We start from the raw sequence: 10,585 nt of genomic DNA on the forward strand, positions 1-10,585 counted from the left end.
ACCGGTAGATCAGGGATTGATACCTGTAATGCAGTTGCAGAAAGTTTAGTCGAAAGAGCTCCTGCTGCCGCTGTCTCTGCCAACTGAAAGGGCTGCTCTCCAGTGTCGGCTCTTTTATCCCTGAAGTCCCCTGGTGGCCGTGTTGCTTCCTGGCACGCTGGGGCGTGACAGCCTTGTCAGTCCGTCGATGTCAATCCGTCACAGTTGTCGATGATAACAGCGACACGATGATGGTGTTGCACCGGTAGATCAGGGATTGATACCTGTAATGCAGTTGCAGAAAGTTTAGTCGAAAGAGCTCCTGCTGCCGCTGTCTCTGCCAACTGAAAGGGCTGCTCTCCAGTGTCGGCTCTTTTATCCCTGATGTCCCCTGGTGTCCGTGTTGCTTCCTGGCATGCTGGGGCGTGACAGCCTTGTCAGTCCGTCGATGTCAATCCGTCACAGTTGTCGATGATAACAGCGACACGATGATGGTGTTGCACCGGTAGATCAGGGATTGATACCTGTAATGCAGTTGCAGAAAGTTTAGTCGAAAGAGCTCCTGCTGCCGCTGTCTCTGCCAACTGAAAGGGCTGCTCTCCAGTGTCGGCTTTTTTATCCCTGATGTCCCCTGGTGGCCGTGTTGCTTCCTGGCACGCTGGGGCGTGACAGCCTTGTCAGTCCGTCGATGTCAATCCGTCACAGTTGTCGATGATAACAGCGACACGATGATGGTGTTGCACCGGTAGATCAGGGATTGATACCTGTAATGCAGTTGCAGAAAGTTTAGTCGAAAGAGCTCCTGCTGCCGCTGTCTCTGCCAATTGAAAGGGCTGCTCTCCAGTGTCGGCTCTTTTATTCCTGATGTCCCCTGGTGGCCGTGTTGCTTCCTGGCATGCTGGGGCGTGACAGCCTTGTCAGTCCGTCGATGTTAATCCGTCACAGTTGTCGATGATAACAGCGACACGATGATGGTGTTGCACCGGTAGATCAGGGATTGATACCTGTAATGCAGTTGCAGAAAGTTTAGTCGAAAGAGCTCCTGCTGCCGCTGTCTCTGCCAACTGAAAGGGCTGCTCTCCAGTGTCGGCTATTTTATCCCTGAAGTCCCCTGGTGGCCGTGTTGCTTCCTGGCATGCTGGGGCGTGACAGCCTTGTCAGTCCGTCGATGTCAATCCGTCACAGTTGTCGATGATAACAGCGACACGATGATGGTGTTGCACCGGTAGATCGGGGATTGATACCTGTAATGAAGTTGCAGAAAGTTTAGTCGAAAGAGCACCTGCTGCCGCTGTCTCTGCCAACTGCCCCCCGCCCCCCCTTCTTCAACAGGGCCGGACACCGTTCCGTCCTACAATGCTTAATCTTCAGAAGATCTAGAGACTTTCCGAACCAGAAGTTTGTCGCAAGGTTGCGTCGGATTTGGTGTCTGTCAAGACGTGAGGGGCGATCGGCGTGCGGCGGCTCTCACCGCTCTTTCCATAGCCGGAGCGAATCGGCCCCAAAGGGCGATGGACACCCGCGCGGGCCGGCGCCTTCGCGCCCGGCCGAATCATTCCAAGAAAGGTGACACTTCGCTTCGAGCGCACCCCGCTCCCTACCGCCCGGGGGGGGGGGGTTCCATTGAAGACGGCGGCGGCGGGGTGCTGAGGAAGAATAACCGGCCCTAATGACCCTGCTTGCACTACCCATACTTTACACATTGTAAGCCCCCGCGCTTGTCAGAAACCCGGCGTCCCCCACCTGACGGAGTTTGGCCAATGTTGTTTCAGACCATCTGTCTTGGTGTATAAAGACCCCCGTACCGGGACTTCGATATTTTCAGGGAATGGACCTGTCTCAAGAGACACTGAAATTTTGGCTGTGCACTTTGGTGAGGGGCGTATATGGACAAATTCAGACATTTGGGTGGAGCATTGGTGGTGGTGAAAAACATTTATTGTTTAGTAACTTTTTTTAGAGAGATGATTGGGGTAGGGCCCTATTGGCCCTTCACCCTTACAAAATATTCACGGGGCACTTTGGCTGTCTAAGTGCTGCAAGGCGAAAGAGTTTCCTGGCGCACTGTTTGTTTTTATTTTTTTATTTTTTATGTTTTTTTTGCTCTTTTCTTATTTTTATTGTTTCTTTACTTTTATTTTCGTATCTTATTTTTATTTTTCCTATTTTTGTTTATTTTTCATTTTTTTATTTTTCATTAACTTCACTTCATTCTTTTCATTTTATTTATGAAACCCATGCATTCACTAGATGCGCCTTTATTCATGCTCGAACCTTGAGCCTTCGTGGCGGAGTGGCGCTTCAAATGCCAAAGGCTCTGGTTCGATTCCCACCCTCGACGCAGTTTGTTTTTAAGCAGCGACGCCGAAAGGCGGACAAATCTGCCGACAGCGTCTGTCGACACGGCTGCCGACAGCGTCTGCTAACGACAGTATGAGGAATTAAAGGATTTCGCCTTAATACTAGTTGGAGCCCCTATTACGGGGCCCCATTGACACGCAACGCCGCCTGCGTCCTTTGAACCAAGGCCTTTTGGGTCTTTAGGTCTTGTTAGCCTAGCAGGGCCGCCTTCCAGTCCTCTCTGGTGACGTTGGGGGGGGGGGATAGATGGGTTTGATTGACATGCCCCAAACCACGTGGAATGTGTCAGCCATGTCCCCACAGAAGGGGCACGCGCCACCAAAGGATGTGTTGAAGTGTTTACGCACCGCCGGGCATAGTACAGAGTTAGTGGGAATTTTGATGAGGAGGCGCTCGTCAGCGCGATCCAGTCCCTTACAAGAGGCCGAGTAGCGCCGCTGCTCCTCCTTACAGTAATCGGTGGTGTATTTGAATGTAACCGCCAGATTGTCTGATTGGGAGTAGCCTTCCAAGGGCAGAGAGATAGCCCGGGGAGACAGTGCGCGGGTGGCCTGATCGGCCTGTTATTTTCCCTGTATGCCCCTTGTGACCGGGGGCCCAAATCAGGTTACCTCGTGTTGGATCTTCACATCGTCAGCTATATTGCAGTATGTGCGAGGCAAATGGGAGAGCCAAGCCCAGCTCATAGTTCCGATAGGCCTCTCGCGAGACAGTGATGTTATGTTTTGACTTGGGATTAGAGAGCCGGAGCAATGGCAACCTCCTCCGCGTGTGTTCCGCTGTTGGCTTTGAAATTGAGCCTGTTAAGTGTGCTTGTGTTGTGTACGACTGCGGCCGTGTACCACCCCCCGTGGTGTGGGCCAGCAAAGTCCGCGTAATACACGTGCTGTTGTAATAAGGGAGTAATTAGTCATTGGCATCCACCCAAGCGCAGCCATACGCCTTTAATGGAAAGCTATACAGCTTTCTCAGAAACTTCGCAGTTAAAGAAAAATTCTTCCAGGTCCGGGAGTCGAACCCGGGACCACCGCTTCACCGGAGCAGTCGCTCTACCAATTGAGCTAACCGGGACGGCAAGCTTATGGTAGGGCGAGGGCGAATTGTTCAATAACTCGAAGTGGGAACAGTATTGGTCAAATGTTTAGGGGAATCCGCCTTGGGGGATTCCCCTAAAGCGGTGGTCGCGGGTTCGACTCCCGGACCAGGAGGAATTTTTCTTTAACTGCGAAGTTTCTGAGAAAGCAGTATAGCTTTCCTTCGTAGCCGTATGGCTGCGCTTGGGTGGATGCCAATGAGTAATTACTCCCTTATTACAAATCTACTCCACATTGGGGGATTCCCCTAAACATTTGGCCAACACGTGCTGTTGGTTACCATAGTATCGCGCCAATGCTTCCTCGCACGCCAGGCGGCGACCGCTATGGTCTTCTCTGGACATGTTTTGGAGAAGGGGTCGGACCCGGAGGGCGCGTCTCCAGGGTTCTGACACTCTCTCCCTTTAATCAATGTGGTATCGGTGTTTTATGTGTACCGGATCAAGAGGCGGCGACCGGACGTGGTCTGTGCAAGACGCGTGTATTGGCTGACCAAGTCGGCTTCTCGAAGCTCCTGGAATGTGCTCACGACGCCCAAGGCCAGAATTCTGTGGTTGGACGTGGCGACCTGGAGGTCCAGAACCCGCTTCATGCCTTTCCGGTGGACGACCTCCGGTTGTCATCATCGTGTTTGCGCAGGTACAAGTAGGGGATGGAGTAGAGGATTGGAGGCCGCAGCGCGCCCGTGCAAAGGTCTCTCAAAGGCGGAGGAACGGCTTCTGCTTCGCCTGTATACTGATACTTTGCTGTGCCTGGCAGCTCTCAAACAATTCAACCCTTCTTTCTCGGGGCAGCTTTCCGCACGGCGCGGAGAAGTCTTCGGACATCTACCACATGGTGTGGGCCTGCCCCTCCAACCCTGCGATCCCCCCTCACCACAACCCAACCCGGGAGTACTGGGAGGAGAGCCTGCTCGGCTGCTCTGACCTGCAGGCCCAACGGGCCTTCGTCGCGCGAGCCCGGGCGGCGGCCGGCGCCACTGGAGTCCCGAACTCGGGACCTACACCTAATACTTGTAAGGGCTGGCCCCCTCTAGGTCAGCTCATGCGTAACCTCCTGAAGTGTATCTGTACATAAATGTTTTCCGCCACCACCACCGAGCACGAGGCTTATATCCCCACCATACGCCACCGCCGTCCACGTGCTTATATGTTTGCCGCCGGTTCCTGCGTTTCGCGGCGTCGCCGTTGTTGATTTACTGTGATCACCGGGTAGTGGTACCAAAAACGGCAGCATCGCGATTTCCCGAAATCTTTCACGACTTTCATTCTGGAACGGTAACAAGGAAGAGCTTACTCAGGCAGCACAACACTGTTGGTCGAACGTCTGGCAGTTGTTGGCAGAAATTGGAACGAACATCGGTCCTACGCTGGCATGTGGGCCGAGCGCTACCATTTTGACATATTGGGGCCTACTTTCATGCTAGTTTAGGGCCAACGTTCGGTCGATCGAGCGGCCAACGCAGGCCCGGCGTTCATTGTGCAGTATGGACCAGTAAAGGTCTCATATTGGCATCCAAGATTCAAACATTGGTATCCAGCTTTCGAGTTATGGTAAGCAGCTTTCGAACAATGGTATCCAGCTTTCGAGCATTGGTATCCTCCTTTCGAAAACTGGCACATAAAAAATATAACCGACTAGCCAATGACCGGCACTGTGGATGTACCATTCTACCTAGCAAATATTCATAATTGAGGATGCCAAATAATTTCTGAAGAAAGACCCCTTTATTGCATCGAGTTACAAGAATCACGCTTCTAGCGCACGCAGGATAGCTTGCACTACCACCAGCCACACTGGGGAGGAAAGAAAAGGGGGCTCAAGGGCATGGTGGCAGAGTCTGTGAGAAAATCATTTGTTTAAAAGTTTGGTGCGTGCCTATCATTCAGGTTGGACAACGCAACTTTGCAAGCTACTGTGGTACAACAAAGATATCCTTAAAGTGCTTAACGGAGCTGTTCTCCAGTGAACATATAAATCATATCGGAAGTAATCGTCGCACTCCTCTTGCAAGACGACTATTGCACTGCATTTAAACAAATTCCTTGTCCAGCTCTTGCACGATGACCTCACGAAGCGCCGAGCCTGTAAAGAGATTCATGATGTCATGATAAGCCTAACTATGGCCGTCAGAGGACAAAAACAAAAATGATTAAATAACACTGAATTTCATGAGGCAGTCTGCGTGGACACACTAGAAACATATTTTGCAGGATAACTTTAATTTACGCTTAAGAACTAAACCACATTCGTTGCACAAAGTGGAATTTATTTAACTACACTTGCCTTGTACGAAATGGTTCATTATTAGTTTAATCCGTCGTGTCGCACCCGAATGTTAGTAGTGTTTGTTCGTTCGTTCTTCAAAGCTGCCGGCACGCCGCTTTATCGCTTTGTTTGTGATGCAGGGCGCGCTTAGATTTATCTCGATTGATCGCATCCAGGCGGCGCCGATTCAGCGTTGTTCCAGGATGTTCTAGTAACTTCCGATACTATATCTCGAAAGCTCGCTATCAGCTTTAAAAAGGCGGGCATTCTGTTCGATGACTTCCGCGCACGCTTGTTGCTACGCCGCCGCTTAGTGATTCTGTTCTTTGCGGGTTCAAGTCAGCTCAAATAAAGCGTTTCGTTTAAGAGCCATTCTCGCCATTTTCCTGTTCGCCAGACTGCAGTCTCCACTACATGACATTTGGTGGAGGTGCTAACGGATGTCCCTGTTGCCTTCACGCCCTGGGAGCCGCCAAAGCAGCCCGAGTCGTCTCGAAGAAGATCGCGAGAAAGCCGCAGAAGCCGCCCCAACCGAAGATGAAGGGCGAAGCAGCAGGCCGACTCCCGAGGCGTCCACCAGAGTTCGGACTACTACCGGAGCGCACGCGAGCAAGGAAGGTCTCCTCAGTTCCGACGTCAACCATGGCTACCACACCACACCCCATTGTTTTTTGCAACAACGCCGACTGCCGCCCACGTTCAATGGTTCACCGTGCGAGGATCTTGAAGAATGCCTGGAACAGTTTGACCTTGTTACCGTCATCAAGAGTTGGGATGACGAGAATAAAATAAGCCACGTTTTCTTTGCCCGAGAACGACCAGCCAGAATTTTGTTCGAGAACCAGGACGCTGCCCTAGCGATGTAGGAATCATTCAAGCGAGAGTTCCTGAAGGCATTCTCAAACATCGTCAGGAAAGAAAGAGCTCAGCTTCTTCTACAATCACGAATCCAGCACCAGAATGAGACTGAGACCGCGTACGTAGTAGACATGAAGCGCCTTTTTCGATGTGTCGATCCTGACATGACGGAGGAGAAGAAGGTGGAGCTTTTGATGCATGGTGCTAAAGAGGCACTTTTCGGTGGTCTGACCCGCAATCCACCGAAGTCTGTCGCTGCATTCACCAGTGAAGCAGCCGCCATTGAGAAAACCTATGAAGCACGAGCCCGCCATTTTCCTCGACAGCTCCAAGTGACCTCGACTACCCTCTCGGATGGCACAACATTTTGAGGCAACCTGCGGGATCTCATCCGCTAAGTTGTACAGGAGGAGCTGCGTAGCCTGTAACCATCTTCAAGCCAGCCTCAAGTAGCGACGCCTAAGGAAATAGTCCGCGAAGAAGTGCAGCATGCGCTTGGCTCCCCGCCATCCTCGCCTCAGTTGAAGCTCCAGGTTTGACCTCCAATTGAAGCTCCAGTCTTCAGCCCCAGCGACACATACTCCCACTTCCATACCCCCCCCCCCTCGCCATCAAACGTTTCGTCTTCGTATTGTAAATTCCTATTTGTGTTTTTTGTATTTGTATTGCAATCCAGAGACCCTCCTGCAAGGTCCCAGGATGCCTTGCCTGTAGTAGGCTGTCAAAAAAATAAAATAAAATAGATGCTTGGCACTTGCCGAATAGCACGCATCCTATTCCCCGCATCTGCAGAAGTTTTAAGCGTTTTTTAAAGCACGTAATTAGTTCACCCCGTGCTGCATGTGGTATTAGATTGTGCATGGCAAATATATTACTGTACCACACACCAGTGCTAAAGAGTGAAGCATTCAAGTAAAATATGGTGTGTGACATAACTCCACAAAAAAGAAAGGATAGATTTCATTGTAAATAAATATGTACTGAGCTTCATCATGAACTAAAAACTTAGCCCAAACACCATAACAAGGTTGATCAGAACCCATCTACGTTTTAAGTTTTTTGTCTTGAACCCGTTCGAACCGGTTCGAACCGGAACGAAATATCGCTTTGGAGCCGAACCCGGAACGGAACACGAAAAGCGTTAACACGAACTTGAACCGTACCAAAAAGAATTCCGGTTCGACACCTTGCGGGCCAGCTGTAGAGCAGCGAGGACCGAAGGTGCCGAGGGCCTTTCAGCCGCGCGAACCACTTTGAAATTTTTTTGTTCCACTGCCGCGCCATCTATAGTGGAGAAATATACACGCGCGCAAAGCAGTGTTTTTGTTGCGCAACAGGTAGCGCTTGCGTAGGTTTTTTTTTTGCGCTACAGGCGCGAGTTTTAAATGTTTTGCTCCTGGATCTTGCTGGCAATCTTCACCTCACCATGCCCAGAGTAGTTTCGAATACTCAACAAATTCAATATATATTGTTTACTGTTACGTCTCAGGCTTACTCTCTCTGCAGCTGCAACGAAACGGACGCTCAGGGGCTCAGGAAAATTTAAAAAAAAAGAAAAGAGCACAAAGCTGTTTGGTTTTGGCTTTCTTAGAGTGACCTAATTGCGTGCACATGTAGATTTTAGATGCGCGTAATGAATGCGCATTATTTAAAACTCAGATTCCCAGTTGTTTTTACGTGATGAATGCATATGTATTCAGACGTTTCTCAGATTTATCCTTCGGTGCACAACATGTACTTACATATACAGACATGCGCAGATACACATAGTTGGTAGGTGCGAGGTACGCTTGCACGTTGAAGGCAAACAAGCTTTGTTTGTCTTTTTCGTTATGTACAGTCTTTGTCAAAAGTAACCAGGCTGCATGGTTTGCTTCTAGCTTGTATAGTGGAGCCCTTGTGACTTTCCTAAAGGTCAAAAGTGGTTTGAAGGTAAGAAGACCCCCAGTCCCTACCTTTAACGGCCATTTCAGCTTCAGGGAAGCTGTAAGGGCTCCACTGTACGAACTAGAAGCAAACCATGCAGCCTCGTTACTTTTGACAAAGACTGTACGTACGTGTGTATCGGGAGTCCTATAATCTGGCATCCGAAAACTGACCCCTTTGGAGCGTTGCACACTGGTGTACAAGAAAAAAAAAAGAGTTTACATTCTATCTCGGAAAACAGCTGGGGACAAAGACGGCTGAGTTCATGAAAAAAAAAATGGGGGGGGGGGTTGAATCTAGCGGTTAGGGGCATTACGTACGTTGAAGGAATGTTCTTAAATAAAATAGTTTGTCTCGTCTGCTTTCTTGCCCGTTGTATGCTGAGCTGCAGCTGATTATAAATCTTAGAGCAAACTGTTAATTTACCTAATTCATCGAGATATCCTGTATATTTACGTACATATTGCATTCGCGACAGTTACAATTTACTCATTTTTTGGGTTTGCTCTTTGCAGTGCATGTTTTATGTCGACAGTCTGACGGATACGCGGCCTACCGCGGGCGTTTCACCCCATATCTACAGTTTTTGCGTGCACTGGAGGGGCTGCTTAAATTTGCTTGCAAGCTTCTCGGAAGCGTTCGAATTTTGCGCTGTGTCGGAAAAATTTGTTGGGGCCACAGAGCGCCGAAGGTAACTGCGTGTCCGAAATTAAACCCATGTACGGATGTTACTTACGGAGGGCAACACTGTTCACAAGAGAGACCAGCAGTATAGCTCCTAAATTAGCTATTCACTAATAGCTAATAAGCCTACTATTTCGCACGTCTTACTGTTATCATGATGCTCTGCACTGCTAACAATGATGGGCCGAAACAAAAAAGCGTTCTTGTAACCCCAAACGTCTCCCTTGAAAGATTGCAAAACATCTTCGGTGAAATAAATACCTTTAGTACTTTAATTAACAATTCCAACCAACAGATAGGTGCACACGCACGCTCGGTGCGAAGTGGGCCAATATGAATATCACACATGCGTTTCGAAACACAGTGAATTATGTTTGGCGGCGCCATAAAAAGAAGCTCCGCGGGCTAATTGACCGTGACCCCCGCCACTGTCACGGCCACACCCATTTTTTTTTTTATGACTGCTGCTGATGCTGCTGCCAGCGGATCAGTGCAGACGCTGAGGGAGTTCTTTGCAGAGGAAGGGCTGCCTAATCCTCACGTTCGAAGAAAGGTCATTGCGCTTGAAGCACACTGCGAGGGCGTTCGAAACTGGGTTTGGCCCGCAAGGGGCACAGCGGGGTTTACGGAGCTTCTTCCAAACGTACACCCCGAAAGGAGCCGAGCGCCAGGCTGGGGGACGCTTGTACCCATTTTACCGGTGGGTGCCCGGCGGTGGGTTTCGAACCAACCACCTACCGCAGCCGAGACGGGCGCTCAAACCACTAGGCCACGACTGCGGTGGCGGAGCACGCCCACCAAATAGCGTTTTATACACACATGTGCAGTTTTTCAGTTATTTTAACCGATGGGTCTTTCCCATTTCATTTTCGGAGGACAGCCCCATAATAATAGATCCAACGTGCGAATACTTTCGGCGACCGCTTGAGCGTCGTCGACGTCGGCCGCAATACTCGATGGCTTGTTCAACGCTCTTGCTTCGCATCTGTCACTGCGATGCTTCACTTCGTATTAGTGCGAGACGGCGAATAGTGTGCATCTGCGCAAATATTTAGAGTCACATTATTTTATCTCTCTTCCAGCTTCGAGTACGGGCAACTCTTCTACTTGTATTACACCAGTTGCGAAACTGCGGCTCATATCTGTACTGGCCAGTTTCAGCGACTGTGCAGATGGTTTCGCCACCTCTGAGCAAGAGGTTTAACTAACGTAGGCCATCTGACGTAGTTACGTTAATTTTGAAGATGGCGTAACCTTTTCTTAACATTTTCTTATATTCTGTTTCGGTTTTTCATAAACAATAAAGAGGTGCTGGATAAATTTTGAGTCTGACGACAGTCATGTTTATTAATAGAGGAAAACGTTAAACAATCCATTCGTAGAACATTACGAATAACTTGGTAGTTTTCCTTTTT

Source organism: Amblyomma mixtum, chromosome 2, assembly GCF_055824585.1.
Source record: "Amblyomma mixtum isolate Tamu chromosome 2, ASM5582458v1, whole genome shotgun sequence".
Classification (NCBI taxonomy): Eukaryota; Metazoa; Arthropoda; class Arachnida; order Ixodida; family Ixodidae; genus Amblyomma; species Amblyomma mixtum.